The sequence below is a fragment of the Manis pentadactyla genome, chromosome 9 (assembly GCF_030020395.1).
Source record: "Manis pentadactyla isolate mManPen7 chromosome 9, mManPen7.hap1, whole genome shotgun sequence".
Lineage (NCBI taxonomy): Eukaryota > Metazoa > Chordata > Mammalia > Pholidota > Manidae > Manis > Manis pentadactyla.
In genome coordinates this window covers 36,103,703-36,118,862 of record NC_080027.1, presented here as the reverse complement: position 1 = coordinate 36,118,862, position 15,160 = coordinate 36,103,703, and the positions used below count along the sequence as shown (strand labels likewise).

At 35.7% G+C, this 15,160-nt stretch overlaps 1 protein-coding gene across 10 annotated transcripts in view; it reads right to left on the bottom strand.

Annotated features, from left to right (window-relative positions):
- The window catches only part of NARS2 (asparaginyl-tRNA synthetase 2, mitochondrial), a 192,888-nt gene that overhangs the window by 145,616 nt on the left and 32,112 nt on the right, over nucleotides 1-15,160 (bottom strand). Inside the window, exon 1 of one of the 10 annotated variants that reach the window (XR_008999201.1) lies at nucleotides 13,868-13,953. The exons of the other annotated variants lie outside the window; for them this stretch is intronic. The gene's annotated coding sequence lies outside the window, so the exon portion shown is untranslated. Of the gene's footprint in view, nucleotides 1-13,867; nucleotides 13,954-15,160 lie in introns of those variants that run through there. 10 annotated transcript variants of the gene reach the window in all.

Genomic DNA, 15,160 nt, shown 5'->3' with positions numbered 1-15,160 from the left:
AAATCACTGACTATATTTTTCATGCTGTACTACCATCCCCATGACCACCTTATATTGTGATTGTGAATTACAGTATGAAATTATTTCTTATATTCACTTTTAGAACTATTCTGTTTATAATTAATTTTCTAATTCTAATTTTGCTTATAATTAATTCTCTATTACTTTCCTAGGAAAGGTGTAAATAGTTGTTTTCTATGATTCTTCTTCAATATCACCATCAAATTAACAACTACACACACTTTAAAAAATACAAAAGGTAGAGAATGTATTTTGAGTATATGGTTTATGTTTAAGTAGCTTAGGAGAAATTTTTCATTTTCTTCAAAGAGGTACATCATGTGCCAGCTATGATTATATCTTCCTCCTATCCACTCCTAATCACTGACAAATTTATAGATACTCTATAAAATTAAATAACAGTTTTGGCTAAGTATAAAAGACATTTTCTTCCTTTTGCCTATCTTCCCAACACCATCTCCCTAATTCTGACATCCATCAAACAGGAAAATTTAGAAAAGACAGTATCATCAATACAGTCTTCTGATCAATGAAAAAAGGAAAAATAAAAACAACCTCTTCATCTTTTTCTGCGTTCTCAAAGACGTGGCTCACTCAGTTCCAAAGGAGGCATATATCCACATATCCTCATATACTCTTCTGCTTTCTAACAAATCACCCCCAGTCACCTCTGGTACAGTTTCTTTATTTCCTTCTCTCTTTATGCTTGCAAGTCTCAAATGACCCAAACCTACATAAAGCACTATGAAAGTCAGAGGTTTTAAAGTAAAAACTAAACATAATGGTAAAAATGCCATTTTTTTTATTTTAAAAAGTTCCTGAAGCAAAATATTGATCTGGATGATGACATCTGGTTGTTTATTACATTATTCTCTGGGCTTTTTCTCTATGTTTAAAATTACAAAAACAACACATATCAGTATTTGCAGCTCTTAAAAATGTATAGCATATTACTGTATGATCCCTACAAGTGTCAATACTTTTCATTTTCCTATTTTCTTCAAACATAAACTGATTCCTATTCAGTCTCACTGTTTCTGTTTCATTTAATTACCAGTGTTCTGTAAGGTTTGATAATTGAGATATGTATATTATGCATTAAGTAGTTTTATGGCTGCCCTGTGAAAATAATCATTATATTTCTGTTGAGGGAAAATGAGTCCTAAGATTCCAAATAACCAACTTAAAAATGAACTTTCTAAATCTCTGAATATTAGTATTTAAGCTCTATCTTAAAAAAATAAACATAATTAAAGAAATAAAATTAATTAAAATATCTTATGCACTATCAAAACACCCCAATGACAAAAACCAATTAGCAATAGGCAAGTAATGAGATACCAAACATTCTTGCTGGTTTACGTTCACAATATTTATATAATGAATGAAAGCTCAGATTGCAAAAATTTACCTCAATGTACAGTACTTTAAAAGATGTCTTTATATTCTTTTTTATTCTACTATTATCTCTCAAAGAGAAAATACTCATGGGGTGAAAGAAATAGGTGGAAGATGCGACAAGGGTAAATGAATTATATACCGTAATTCTAAGAATCATAGAAATTATTGCTGATGTGCTGGAAATACTAGAAATTACCACAGAATCATTATTCCTAATTTCCCTGGGGGGGAAAAAAGCCGTATATTCATATCACACTATCTGCCACAATGTAAACAAAAACTTTGCAACTTATTTCTGGATGATACAATTATATGGTAAAACCAAATTGACCTAATACCACTGACTTCAGTGACTCAAGATACTATCTTTATATATTTCCATGCAAATTTGGAACTATTTCTGAGCTTTCAGCTCTATACCACTGCTTTTGTGCACCAATACCAAACAGTTTTAATTTGGAGGCTTTATAGTATATTTTAGTTTCTCAGTATTCAAGCATTTGTGATCATTGTATTCCTTAGCAATAACTTGAAGACTTTTCCAAAGTCTCCCTATTGAGAAAGAAATGTGTGTTTCATGTCATATATAGATTTCTCCTAAATTCTCAGGCCTTACCTCAGTTCATTTTTCAACTGAACAAACATTTACAGAGTGCCTCCTATGTGCCAGGTAATGGGCAAAATGTAGGCATACAGTAATGAGAAAGAGACAATGTCCCCAAGGAATTGCAACATTTCTTAATTTCAAGGGTGAACATTATGAAACGAAAATTATTTAATATGAAGTGTTGATATCCTAAGATCAATTTAATATGAAACTTTTAATATGCAAACTTTGATTTCCTACAATTTGAGAACTTGTGAATATGTCTGGAGGAGGTTACATTGACAAAGTCCTAATTTATTCACTTTTTCGTTAATTGGTCTGTTAACAGCCTGAAGGAATGTAGAAAAGTTTCCCCAAGTTTCTTACTCCTTTAGGTATAACAACATTCCCACCAAAACTGGTTCATATAATCCTTAAAAAACTAATGCTCATTTTAATCATTGAGGGTAGGGAGGCACAAACCATGTGATCCACAGAAAATTATTCATAAGCAGTATCCTGGCCAAACACACTGAAAGGCCAGGTATACCACTACACAACTATTAGAATGGCCAAATTCCAGAACACTGACAACATCAAATGCTGGTGAGGATATGGAGCTACAGAAATTCAGATTCATTGCTGGTGAGAATGCAAGATGACAAAGCCACGTTGGAAGAGAGTTTGACAGTTTTTTACAAAACTAAACATAGTTTTGCCACATGATCCAGCAATTGCACTCCTTGGTATTTGAAATATATGGAGTATTTGAAATACTCCAAAGGAATTGAAAACTTATGTTAACATAAGGACCCACACACAGATGTTACAGCAGTTTGTTCATAATTGCCAAAGCTTGGAAGCAATCAAGATATCCTTCAGTAGATGGATGGATAAACTGTGGTACACCAGAATTATGGAATATTATTTGGCACTTGAAATGAGCTATCAAGCCATGGAAAGACAGGGAGGAAACAAATGATTCTAAGTAAAGAATTTAATCTGAAAAAGCTACATAGTGTAGGATGCCAAATATAAGACATTTTGGAAAAGGTAAAACTATGGAGATAATAAAAAAGAGCAGTAGTTGCCAGGGGCTGGGAAAGAGAGGGATGAATAGGAAAAGCACAGATAATTTTTACAACAGTGAAATTATTATGTATAATGGTGGATATATGTCATCATACATTTGTCCAAACACATAGAATGTACAACACAGAGAGAAAACCCTAATGTAAACTAAGGACTTTGGGTGATAATGATGTGTTAATGCAGACTTATCAGTTGTAACAAATGTACCATTCTGGTGGGGGACACTGATAACGGGGGAGGCTATGCATGTGTCGTGACAGGGACTATATGGGAAATATCTGTATCTTTGCTCAACTTTGCTGTCAACCTAAACTTATAAAAGTCTCTTAAAAATCAACAACAAAAAAAAGAAGGTGCCATGAGAAGTGAGGCAGAAACTTCCTCCCCAAATCTCATTAAACACGAAAATACAACTGATCCTGAAAAAGGAACCCCAAGACTGCAGAACAGATTGCCTACATTTGGGAAAAAGAAAAGACCTCACACAAAAAGGTAAAGTAGCAAGTCCATGATCCAGTGGGATCCAAGTTTTCCAACTTCAGCCCACAGGCGGGAGGAAGAGCAATGGACTGGGGAGGGAGCAGAAGCCCAGGACAGCTGAACACCCAGGCTGGAGATCTGCTCTAGGAGCACAAAACCACATTACATGGTGCTCTGGAGATTAGTGGGGTTGGAAAGTAAAGACATGAGGAATACTCAGAGAGACTGAGATTCCAGCCGTTTGTGGAGAACAGATACCCACAACAGGCTGCTCCATGACAAAGAAAGGTGGGCATATTGAAAGACTTCCCCACAGTGAGTGGGGTGATAAAGGGGCAAAGATTACACAGAGCTCACTGCTCAGGAGAAAGGTCAGTTGAACCAAATCGTCCCGGCACGCTCAGCCCAGCAGGTTGGGAACAGGGTGCTTCCATTTCTTGGCTATTGTAAATAGTGCTGTGATAAACACAGGGTTGCATATGTCTCTTTGAAACTGGGCTCCTGCATTCTTAGGGTAAATTCCTAGGAGTGGAATTCCTGGGTCAAATGGTATTTCTATTTTTAGTTTTGTGAGTAACCTCTATACTGCTTTCCACAATGGTTGAACTAATTTACATTCCCACCTGCAATGCAGGAGGGTTCCCCTTTCTCCACATCCTTGCCAACATTTGTTGTTGTTTGTCTTTTGGATGTTGGCCATCCTAATTGGTGTGAAGTGATATTTCATTGTGGTTTTAATTTGCATTTCCCTGATGATTAGTGATGTGGAGCATCTTTTCATGTGCTGTTGGCCATCTGAATTTCTTCTTTGGAGAAGTGTTTGTTCATATCCTCTGCCCATTTTTTTTTTGAGTCTGTATTATTTATTGCTATTGCATTTGAATATACAATCATCTCAAAATCTACAAAAAACATAAAAAATAGTCAATTGAAGTACAATAAAGGGGAAAAAATAGTAGACTCTAGATTTCCTATTGCACTTTAGAATTCATTCACATTCAAACCCTGATTTTGGAGACAGAGATTAACTCAGGTCCAGGCCAATGTGTCATATTTAAATTTATAAATATATCACAATAATTATCTGTCCTTCAGCTTAATTTTAATATAATATTTTTATATGCTATTTATGTTTCTTTCTTACACCAGATCCATTACCAATAGCGATCCCTCCCTCTAGTCCATACATTTTCTTGGAATTTGTGTATATATGGTCTCAAATCAGACAAACCTCATTTCCTTTGATTACATTTTTGTGTGTGTGACTGACATGGGAAAATTCCTTTTCTTAGTTTTTGCAAATATAAAAAAAAAAGTACAATTATATGTACGTTGCAGTGACATCCTAGCAAGACCACTCAATTGTCTGCCCATTTTTTAATTGGCTTATTTGCTTTTTGTTTGTTGAGGTGTGTGAGCTCTTTATGTAATTTGGATGTCAACCCCTTATTGTATATGTCATTTATGAATATATTCTCCCATACTGTAGGATGTCTTTTTGTTCTACTGACGGTGTCCTTTGCTGTACAGAAGCTTTTTAGTTTGATATAGTCCCACTTGTTCATTTTTGTTTTTGTTTCCCTTGCCCAGGGAGATATGTTCATGAAGTTGTTCATGTTTATATCCAAGCCCAGTCACTTTTATTCAACATAATACTGGAAGTCCTAGTCAGAGCAATTAGGCAAGTAAAATAAATAAAAGGCACCCAAATTGGAAAGGAAGAAGTAAAATTATAACTATTTGCAGATGAATTCTTTATACAGAAAACCCTATAAAAAACTGTTCATATTTTAAAACTAATAAATGTTAGAAACTGTTTGAAATAAATGAATTCAGTAAAGCTGCAGGATATACACCAATACAAAACATCTGTTGTGTTTCTGTGCACCAACAGTGAACTATCAGAAAGAGAAATAAACAATCCCATTTCAGTTGCATCAAAAAGAATAAAACACTTAGGAATAAATTCAAGGATGTGAAAAATCAGTCAATGAAAATTTTAAGACATTGATGAAAGAAACTGAAGACACAAATAAATGGGAAGATATTCTGTGCTCATGGATTAGAAGTAATGCTGTTAAAATGTCCATACTACCTAAAGTAATCTAGAGATTCAACATAATCCCTAGCGAAATTCCATGGCATTTTTCACAGAAAGAGGAAAAACAATCCCAACACTTGTATGGAACCACAAAAGACCCTCAGTAGCCAAAGCAATTGTGAAAAAGAAAAACAAAACTGGATGCATCACATTTCCTGACTTCAAACTACATTACAAAGCTATCAAAACAGTATGGTATCGGCATAAAAATAGGCACACAGATCAATGGAAAAGAACAGAGAGCCTAGAAATAAACCCATGCATATGTGGTTAATTAACTTATGACAAAGGAGCAAAGAACATACAATAGAGAAAGGATAATCTCATCAATAAATGGTGCTGGGAGAACTGGACAGTCACATGCAAAAGAACAATACTGGACATCTATTTTACATCATGCACAAAAATTAACTCCAAATGGATTAAAGAATTGAACATAACATCTGAAACAAAACTCATGGAATTTCAACAAAGGGGGAGCTCCTTGACATCGGTCTTAATAATGACTTTTTGGATTTGACTCCAAAATAAAAAATAAGTGAGACTACACCAAGCTAAAAAGCTTCTGCACAGCAAAAGAGACCTTCAACAAAATAAAACAGCAAACCATGGAATGGGAGAAGATACCTACAAAGCATATACTAATATGGGGTTAATATTAAAAAAATACAATGAACTCAATATAACTCAGTATCAATCAACAATAACTGAATTTTTAAAAATGGGCAAAGGATCTAAATAGACTTTTCCTTTTCCAAAGAAGACATACAAATGGCCAACAGGCACATGAAAAGGTACTCAGTATATTAATCATCAGAAAATGAAAATCAAAACTCCAATGACTTTCCACTTGTTAGGATGCCTGTTATTAAAAAAATCAGAGAAACGCCAGTGAGGATGTGGATAAAAGGGAACTTTGTACACTGTTGGGGTTATATAAATTGGTACAGCCACTATGGAAAACAGTAAGGCGTTTCCTCAAGGAATTAAAAACAGAACTGTATGTTCCAATAATCCAACCTCTGGGTCTACATCCAAAGGAAATGAAATCATTATCTTGAAGAAATACCTGTATTCCCATGTTTCATTACAGCATTATTCACAATAGCCAGTGTACAGAAACAACCTAAGTGTCTTTCAGTGGATGGATGGACAAAGAAAATTTAAGATAAACATACACACACACAGGATTATTCAATCTTAAAAAAAAAAAGGAAATCCTGTCATTTGCAACAACATGGATGAACCTGGAAGTCACCATACTGAGTGAAATAATCTAAACAGACAGACAAACACTTCATGGTACCACTTATATATGGAATATTAAAAAAAAACTGAACTCATAGAAACAGACGTGGTTGCATGGTACAAGGGGGTGGGGAAAAGGGGAGAGGTTGGGGAAAGGGTACAAACTTTCAGCCCTGTAAGATGAATAAAGTCTGAGGATCTAATGTATAACATGGTGACTACAGTTGAGAACACTATTTTATAATTGAAATTTACTAAAACAGTAAAATTTAAATGTTTTCCACCTGCAAAAATGAAACATGTGAGGTGGTAGATGTGCTAATTAACTCAAAAGAGGGAATCATTTCACAATGTGTTTATCAAATCATCATGTGTATACTTGAAATATCTTACAATTTTTTTAATTATACCTCAATCAAGCTGGGGGGAAAACTTTTTATTACTTTTCTGTTTCTGACTGAATATAAAGGCAATCATATAGCATGTTTGACTATATATATAACAAACACATATAGTATGTTTCATTCACTCAATATTATAGTTGACAGACTTACCCATGTTGTTGTATATTGCTATAGTTCACTCATTTTTATTATTGTAGGGTATGCCATTGTTATGACTTCATTATAATTTCTCTTTCTCTTGACAGACATCTGAATTATTTCCAATTTGAAGCTAACATGAATAATGCTGTTTTGTGTATTTTTGTAGATGTGTAGTGATATGCATTTCAATTGCTGAGTCGTTGGATATGCATATCTCTGACATCAGTAGATTAAGCCAAATTGTTTTCCAAAATGGTTACACCAAAGTCTTCTGCCACTGGTAGTGTGTAAGATTTCACACTACATTATATCAAAGTAGTGATTCTCAATGTGTGGTTTGCTGTTACCAGGGGTTCCCAAGACCTGTTCTAGAGGTTCACAAGATCAAAACTATTGTCATAACAATAGTATTGTTATTTGTCTTTGTCACAGTGCCAATATTTGCACCAATGGTGGAAAAACAGTGGGTAAAACTGCTGGTGCCCCAATTCAAATCATGACAGTGTTGCCAAACTGTACTAGCAGTCATTATATTCTTCACCACCATGTGCTCACAGTGAAGAAAAAAAAGCCAGTTTCACTTAAGAATGTCTTCATGAAGCTGTTTCAGATATTAATTTTATTAACCTGAGTCTTAGTACATATCTTAAGATAAATGTCTGATGTGACAAAACAAGAAGTGCACATAAAGTACTTGTACCATGTAGTGAAGTACAACTGCCTCAAAGTACTTGCGTGATTGCGTTGAGAGCTGAACACATGACTTTATTTCATGGAACACCAGTTTTACTAGAAAGAATGAGTGACATGGTTTTTCAGTCTTGGATATTTGGCTCATGTTTTCTCAAAAATCAATGAAGGCTATCACTGTAAGGAAAATAACTGACTGCATTTTTAAACCAATGAAAACACTTGAGCTTTCAAGCAAAAATTGAGATTTTGGAGAATGTGAAGCTGCCACTTATCTTTAGAGACTTATTTGATGAGATTGAGGGATATTAATGAATGTAAATGTGTCAACATTTAAAACATCTGCAGAACTCAGAGAATCAGTATTTCCCAAATAACATATGATGCTACAAAATCATACATGAGTAAAAGAGCACTTAAATTATAAGGTATACAAAAGGACTACAGTGTAACCAAGTATGGAAGGATGAAAATATATTTGTTTAAGGTATACCTCATTTTATTCTGCTTCACTAATGCCATGTTTTACAAATGGAAGGTGTTTGGCAACTCTGCATACAGCAAGTTTATTGGTGCCATGTTTCTAGCAGCACTGGATTGCTTCATATCTCTGTAACACATTTTATTAATTCTTGCAATATTTCAAGCTTTTCCATTATCATTATATTTGTTACAGTGATCTGTGATCAGTGATTTCTGATGTTATTAATGCAGTTGTTTTGGGGTGCCATAAACTGTGCCTACATAAAACGGAGAACTGAATCAATAAATGTTGTGTGTTTTGCCAGCTCTATCAATTGCTTAGTCCCCCTTTCTCTCCCTCTCCTTTGGCCTCCTTCTTCTCTGAAACACAACAATATTGAAATTAGACCAGTTAATATCCCTACAATGTCCTCTAAGTAGTCAAGTGAAAGAGTTATGTGTCTCTCACTTTAAATTAGAGCTAGAAATCATTAACCTTAGTAAGGAAGGTTATGTTGAAAGCTGAGATATGCTGAAAGCTAGGCCTCTTGTGCCAAACAGTTAACTAAGTTGTGAATGCAAAGGAAAAGTGCTGGAAGGAAATTAAAATTGTTGCTTCAATGAACACACAAATGGTAAGAAAGTGAAACAGCCTCACTGATGATATGGAGAAAGTTTCAGTGGTCTGGACAGAAGATCTAACCAGCCACAACATTCCCCTAAGCCAAAGACTAATCCAGAGCAAGGCCCTAACTTTCTTCAGTTCTATGAAAGCTGTGAGAGATGAGAAAGCTGCAGAAGAAAAGTCTGAAGTTAACAGACTGGTTCATGAAGTTTAAGGAAAGATGCTGTCTCCATAATATCAAAGTGGAGGGTGAAGCAGCAAGTGCTGATGTAAAAGCTGCAGCAATGGTCTATTAAGATCATTAATGAAAGTGGCTACATAAAACAACAGACTTTTAACATACACGAAGCAGCCTTCTACTGGAGAAGATGCCATCTAGTATTCTCAGAGTTAGAGAGGAGAAGTCAATGCCCACTTCAAAACCTCAAAGGACAGGCTGACTCTCTTCTTGGGGGCTAATGCAGCTGGTGACTTTTAGTTGAAGCCAGTGTTCATTTACCATTCCGAAAATCCTAGGGCCCTTAAGAATTATGCTATATGTACTATACCTGTGCTCTAGAAATGGAACACAAACGCCTAGATGACAGCACATCTGTGTACAACATGATTTACTGAACATTTGAATCCCATTGTTGAGCCCTAGTCTAGGAAAAAAAAGATTCCTTTCAAAATATTACTGCTCACTGACAATGTACCTGGTCACCCAAAAGCTCTGATAGAGATGTACAGGATTAAAAAGTTGCTTTCAAGCCTGCTAACACAACATCCTTCTGCAGCCCACTGATCAAGGAGTAATTCCGACTTTCAAGTATTATTATTTAAGAAATACATTTCATAAGCGATAGTTCCCATGGATGGTAATTCTTCTACTGGATTTGGGAAAAGTAAAGTAAAAACCTTTTGAAAAGGGTTCATCATTCTCAAAGCCACTAAGAACATTTCTGATTCATGGGAAGAGGTCAAAATATCAACATTAATTAACAGAAGTTTGGAAGAAGTTGGTTGTAACCCTCATGGATGACTTTGAGAGGTTCAAAACTTCAGTGGAGGAAGTAACTGCAGATATGGTGGAAATAGCAAGAGAACTAGAATTAGCAGTAAAGCCTGAAGATGTGACTGACTGGCTGCCATCTCACGATCAAAACTGACCGGAAGAAGAGCCAATTCTTATGCATGAACAAATAAGGTGATTTCTTGAGATAGAATCTGCTCCTAGTGAAGATGCAGCAGAGACTGTTGAAATGACAACAAAGGATTTAGAATATTATATACACTTAGTTGATAAAGCAGTGGCAGGGTTTCAGAGGACTGACTCCAAATCTGAAGAAGTTCTGCTGTGGGTGAAATGCTATCAAACAGCCTCACATACCTCATAGAAAGTGTTAATGAAAAGAAGTCAATCAATGCAGCAAATTTCACTGTTGTCTTCTTTTAAGAAATTGCCACAGCCACCCCAACCTTTAATTGCCACCACCCTGATCAATCAGCAGCCATCAAATGTGAGGCAAGACCCTCTACCAACAAAAACATTCTGACTTGCTGAAAGCTCAGATGAGGGTTAGCATTTTTAACAATGAAGTATTTTAAATTAGGGTATGTACACTGTTGTTTTAGAAATAATGCTACTGTACACTTAAGAGAGTACAGTATAATATAAATGGAACTTTTATGTGCACTAGAAACCAAAAGATTCACTTGACTCACTTCATTGTGACATTCACTTTATTGTAGTGATCAAGAACTGAACCCACAATGTCCCTGACGTATGCCTATAGTATTCCAGACACAAGCAACAGCCAGCAGAAAGATAAGTACAATGATAGGGTTAAAGATTCTACATTATAACTAATCTTTAAGAAACTACCATTTGCCAAGGTGTGGTATGGTATGGAAGAAGAATAGCCACGATAAATCTGAAAAGGCTATTACAATACTCCTTTTACCAGTGACATAGCTATATAAGGCCAGATTTTCTAAATACAATTATAACCAAAACAACAGATTGAATGCATACACAAACAAGACAGTACAGATGTCTTATATTAGTCAGACATTAACAAGATGTGTAAATACATAAAACAATACCACTATTCTAATTCTTTTGTTTTAGAAAATATATTTGTCATAAAAATATTTTATTTATACTAAAATGAGTTTATTGTAGCTGATTTTAAATGAAGTAATAAAAATTTAAAATTTTTCTCAGCTTTTATTTCTAATATGGTAAATATCAGTAGATCATAGCTCAGATAAACAAAAGCTCTTCAGGGTCTTATTTAACTTTTTAGTGTAAAGAGGTCTAGGGAATGCTGTATGAATTCCCTAGACAGAGACTGCTATCTACTCCAGTAGGAAGCAAAGTGAATTTCTTGACACAATCAAGGCCTAAAAACAAGCCTTAATAAATAGAAGATGTCCAAATAAATTACAGGCAGTAGTCTCACAGTCTCCAACACTGAAAATCTCTTATCAAACCTCAAGCTTCCTGCCAGAATAATCTTTCTAGAACTAAAATGTGATTACTCTGAAAACAGTACAAAATCCTTTGATGCTTCCCCATAGATTCCCTTGAACCAGCATAAAAGAAACTTCATTTTCTGGTATTTACCTTGTAAATCTTTCTCCCTCTAGTTCATACTCATGTTGTCTACTCTTGCGATGTTTAACTGCAAAATGTTCTTGCTAACTGCTGGGTCTCTGTACACAGCACATTGCTGTCTCTACCCAGAAGTCCTCTATTCTATTCACATGGCTAACTCTTACTTGTCTTTCAAGATTCAGCTTGCATGAAGCTTCTTACTACTAACAGCACTCCCCCCATAAAAGCCCATTCTGTGCCCTGGCTAGGAAAGATGACCCTACTATGGACTTCCCTAATAACCTGTATATATATGTCATTCAGTCATCCAGGTGCTGTGCTAGAACATGGAGACAGAGCAATGAGTAAGACAGCTCCTATTGAAAGCTTACATTGTTTAATGGGACAAGAAAAAATGAACATGCAAACTAATGAAGACACAAAATAATGAAAAGTTGGAATAAGTGAGTCACGGGTAGGGGGAGTAAGGAAGGCATTGCTTGGAACAACAACATGAAAGCACAGATCTGAAGGATGAGAAGGTATTTGCTATAATTTGAACTGGGAAGAATTTTCCAGGCATAAGGAACAGCCAGTGGAGAGCTCAGGAGATAGCTTCATATATTAGCAGAGTAAAGGCAGGTTACTGTAGCTTGAGGAGATTAAGCATTAGAGAGAATTTTAAAAGATTAGGTTGGAGAGGTAGGCAGGAGTGAGATCACTGTAGTGCCTTTGTAGATCATGATAAGAAACTTGGGTTTTATTTTAAGAACACAGTGACCACTGAAACATTTTAAGTAGGGTTGCGGCATGATGAGTATTAAGATTACACTAGTGCCTGAGTGGAGAATAGATAGTAGCAGGACAAGAATGTAAGTGGGGAGACTAGTCACAAGGCAAGAAAAGATAGTGGCTTATATTAGACAGGTAACATTGGAAACAAATGGAGAGACTGAGGATTTAATGCTGAGCTAAGTCAACAGAATTTACTGCTAAGTTAGACGTGGGGTTGAGGAAGACAGGCAGGGGAAGCACAGATTTAAGTTCCACTTCTAGATTTTTTTTATGTAAGCTGCTGAGTGGATAATAGTAACTTTTAGAGAGATGGGAAAGACTGAGGGAGAAGCTCTGGAGGGAAGAAATCAAGAGTATATTTAAGACACAGTACGTTTGAATGTGTGTTAGACATCACGGGAAAAATGTCATGCAGGCAGTTGCTTCCACAGATCTGGAGCTCAGTTTATATACTGGGTCATGGTATAAGATTTTGTTTGGAAAGGACTTTTGAGCAAAAACATTTGAAAATCACAACGGATGATTTTAAAGTCCCTCCCACTATAATCTATGATTCAACTAATGCTTCCTCGATCATATAAAGTTTAATAGAGCAGCACAATTTAACCCAGCCTTCTCTAACACATACAAAGTTTTTTTTGCTAGGTTATTGTGCCCCTGGAAGACAGAAAATGGAAGACAGAATCATCCCAAAGTTTTCAATGTGTGTATCCCAGTGAGTTCAATATCATGTGCATCTAAAATCCTCCATGTCTTTGAGGATTTCCAAAAAAATACTAAGTGTTCTGAATTGCCCTTCAGTTTTCTGTTCTCATAGTTGAACAAATACAGCTGAGTAGTTTCAAAATCCCAAGGGTATGAAACAGAAAAACCCACACAGCTATGGCTCTGCCTCCATGTAAAATACATAGCAAGGAGAGGGTAAGCAGCAGTTAACTCAAGAATGAAAGGAATATAATCAACAATGGAAAATTAATTTGACCTCCATAGCTAATGAAGCACCCACTTCCTATTTTATCTCCTTTTACTCTTTCTCTATCTTCTACTTTGCCCCCACCCCCACCTCCTCGCTTCCCCCTATTCTATTTACTCATAATCCCAGAGAGGAAAAGTTGAGAACACAATGCATAAAGATGAAGCAACGCACAGAAACCTAAAAAGGTCTAAACTGAAAACAGCATGCTATTGCCCTGTTTAATCTGCAATTTCCTTTAAAAAGCACAAAGGAAAGGAGAGTACTCACCATCTTCTAAGCTCCACATAACTAGTAAATATCCTATTTTCTTTTTCCACACCAATTAAGGGCTTATAGAGAGGCTATGCTTTCCGAGATACAGATAATAAAGAATCAAAGAACCTTTGGGTTATACAAGACCTTAATACAACTTCCCTTTTATTAAAAAAAAAAAAAAGCAACTCCCAAGCTTAAAAGTGTTGTGTTAAATGTTAACCCAAATGTCATACAAGACCAGTTTTTGGCAAGACTGTTGGTAGGATTTCTCAGCTTCTGGTACAGTCATCTACCTAATGAACCAGGTTGCTCCCCTGTGTTTTTTCTGTGCAGTAGAAATAATGCTATAGGATTCAAAATGCCTTTTTAAAAAACTTATTAGTGTCTCCCAAGTATGGAATTCTGATCATATGAAACAAAACATAGGAACTAAATCTATCATACAATCCCAAAGAGTTGTGGTTGGTAGTTTTATGTTGCCAATTTGTGTCTCAAAAGGGCTTTCTATCATGGGTCAGCAATTGCCCTGGCATGCTAACAGACTGCATCTCATATATAAAAACTACAGCCAAGGGAAACAGGCTCAATAAACTGCATTCTATTTTGCTGTTCAAGTTAGTTTTGAGATTCTCCTGTTATTAACAAGCCACAGAAGTAGGTCTTTCACTGATCTAATACAATTTCTAGTAAGTCCAGTTTTTGTTTCTGTACTTTCCAATTGCTTCAGATATGTGTGTATCTTGGTGTACACTGAACTTCTAGTATAAAAATAATCTTTCTTAAAATAAGGATCCATTTACATTCCAGAACACCCACTAACTGGAACACCCACTCGCAGCCTTGAGAAAGGTTTCATTTTGGCAACTATTTGATCAGCAGGAAAGGAAGTTGTTAGCTCAGACTGTTTGTAAACAGTCTGCTTTCCTGCTGAGCAGTCTGAGAAAAAGAGAACAAGGAAAGAACAAAGAAAGGGGGTCTGGAGTCTGTAACATCAGAGGGTGAGGCTGGGGCAAAACAAAAGGTGAATAAACAATGCTGCTTTATTTTTCTTTCAGGAGAGAAACACAATGCAAATTGCCAAAAGTCAATATTGCCCTCAAATGCAAAAGGATCGGAGTAAATATACCAAACGTTTTCTGTTGTCAAACTGGGGTTATAAAGATAGATAGGATATGGTCCCAGCCCATTACCTATCCTCTCATCCTATTATCTAGCCCCTTCCATGAGAAATCTGTCCAGAGTTAAGTCCCTAAACCACCTGTACATGTCAATTAGATGAATGTTTCCTCCCACTTAGTGAGATAA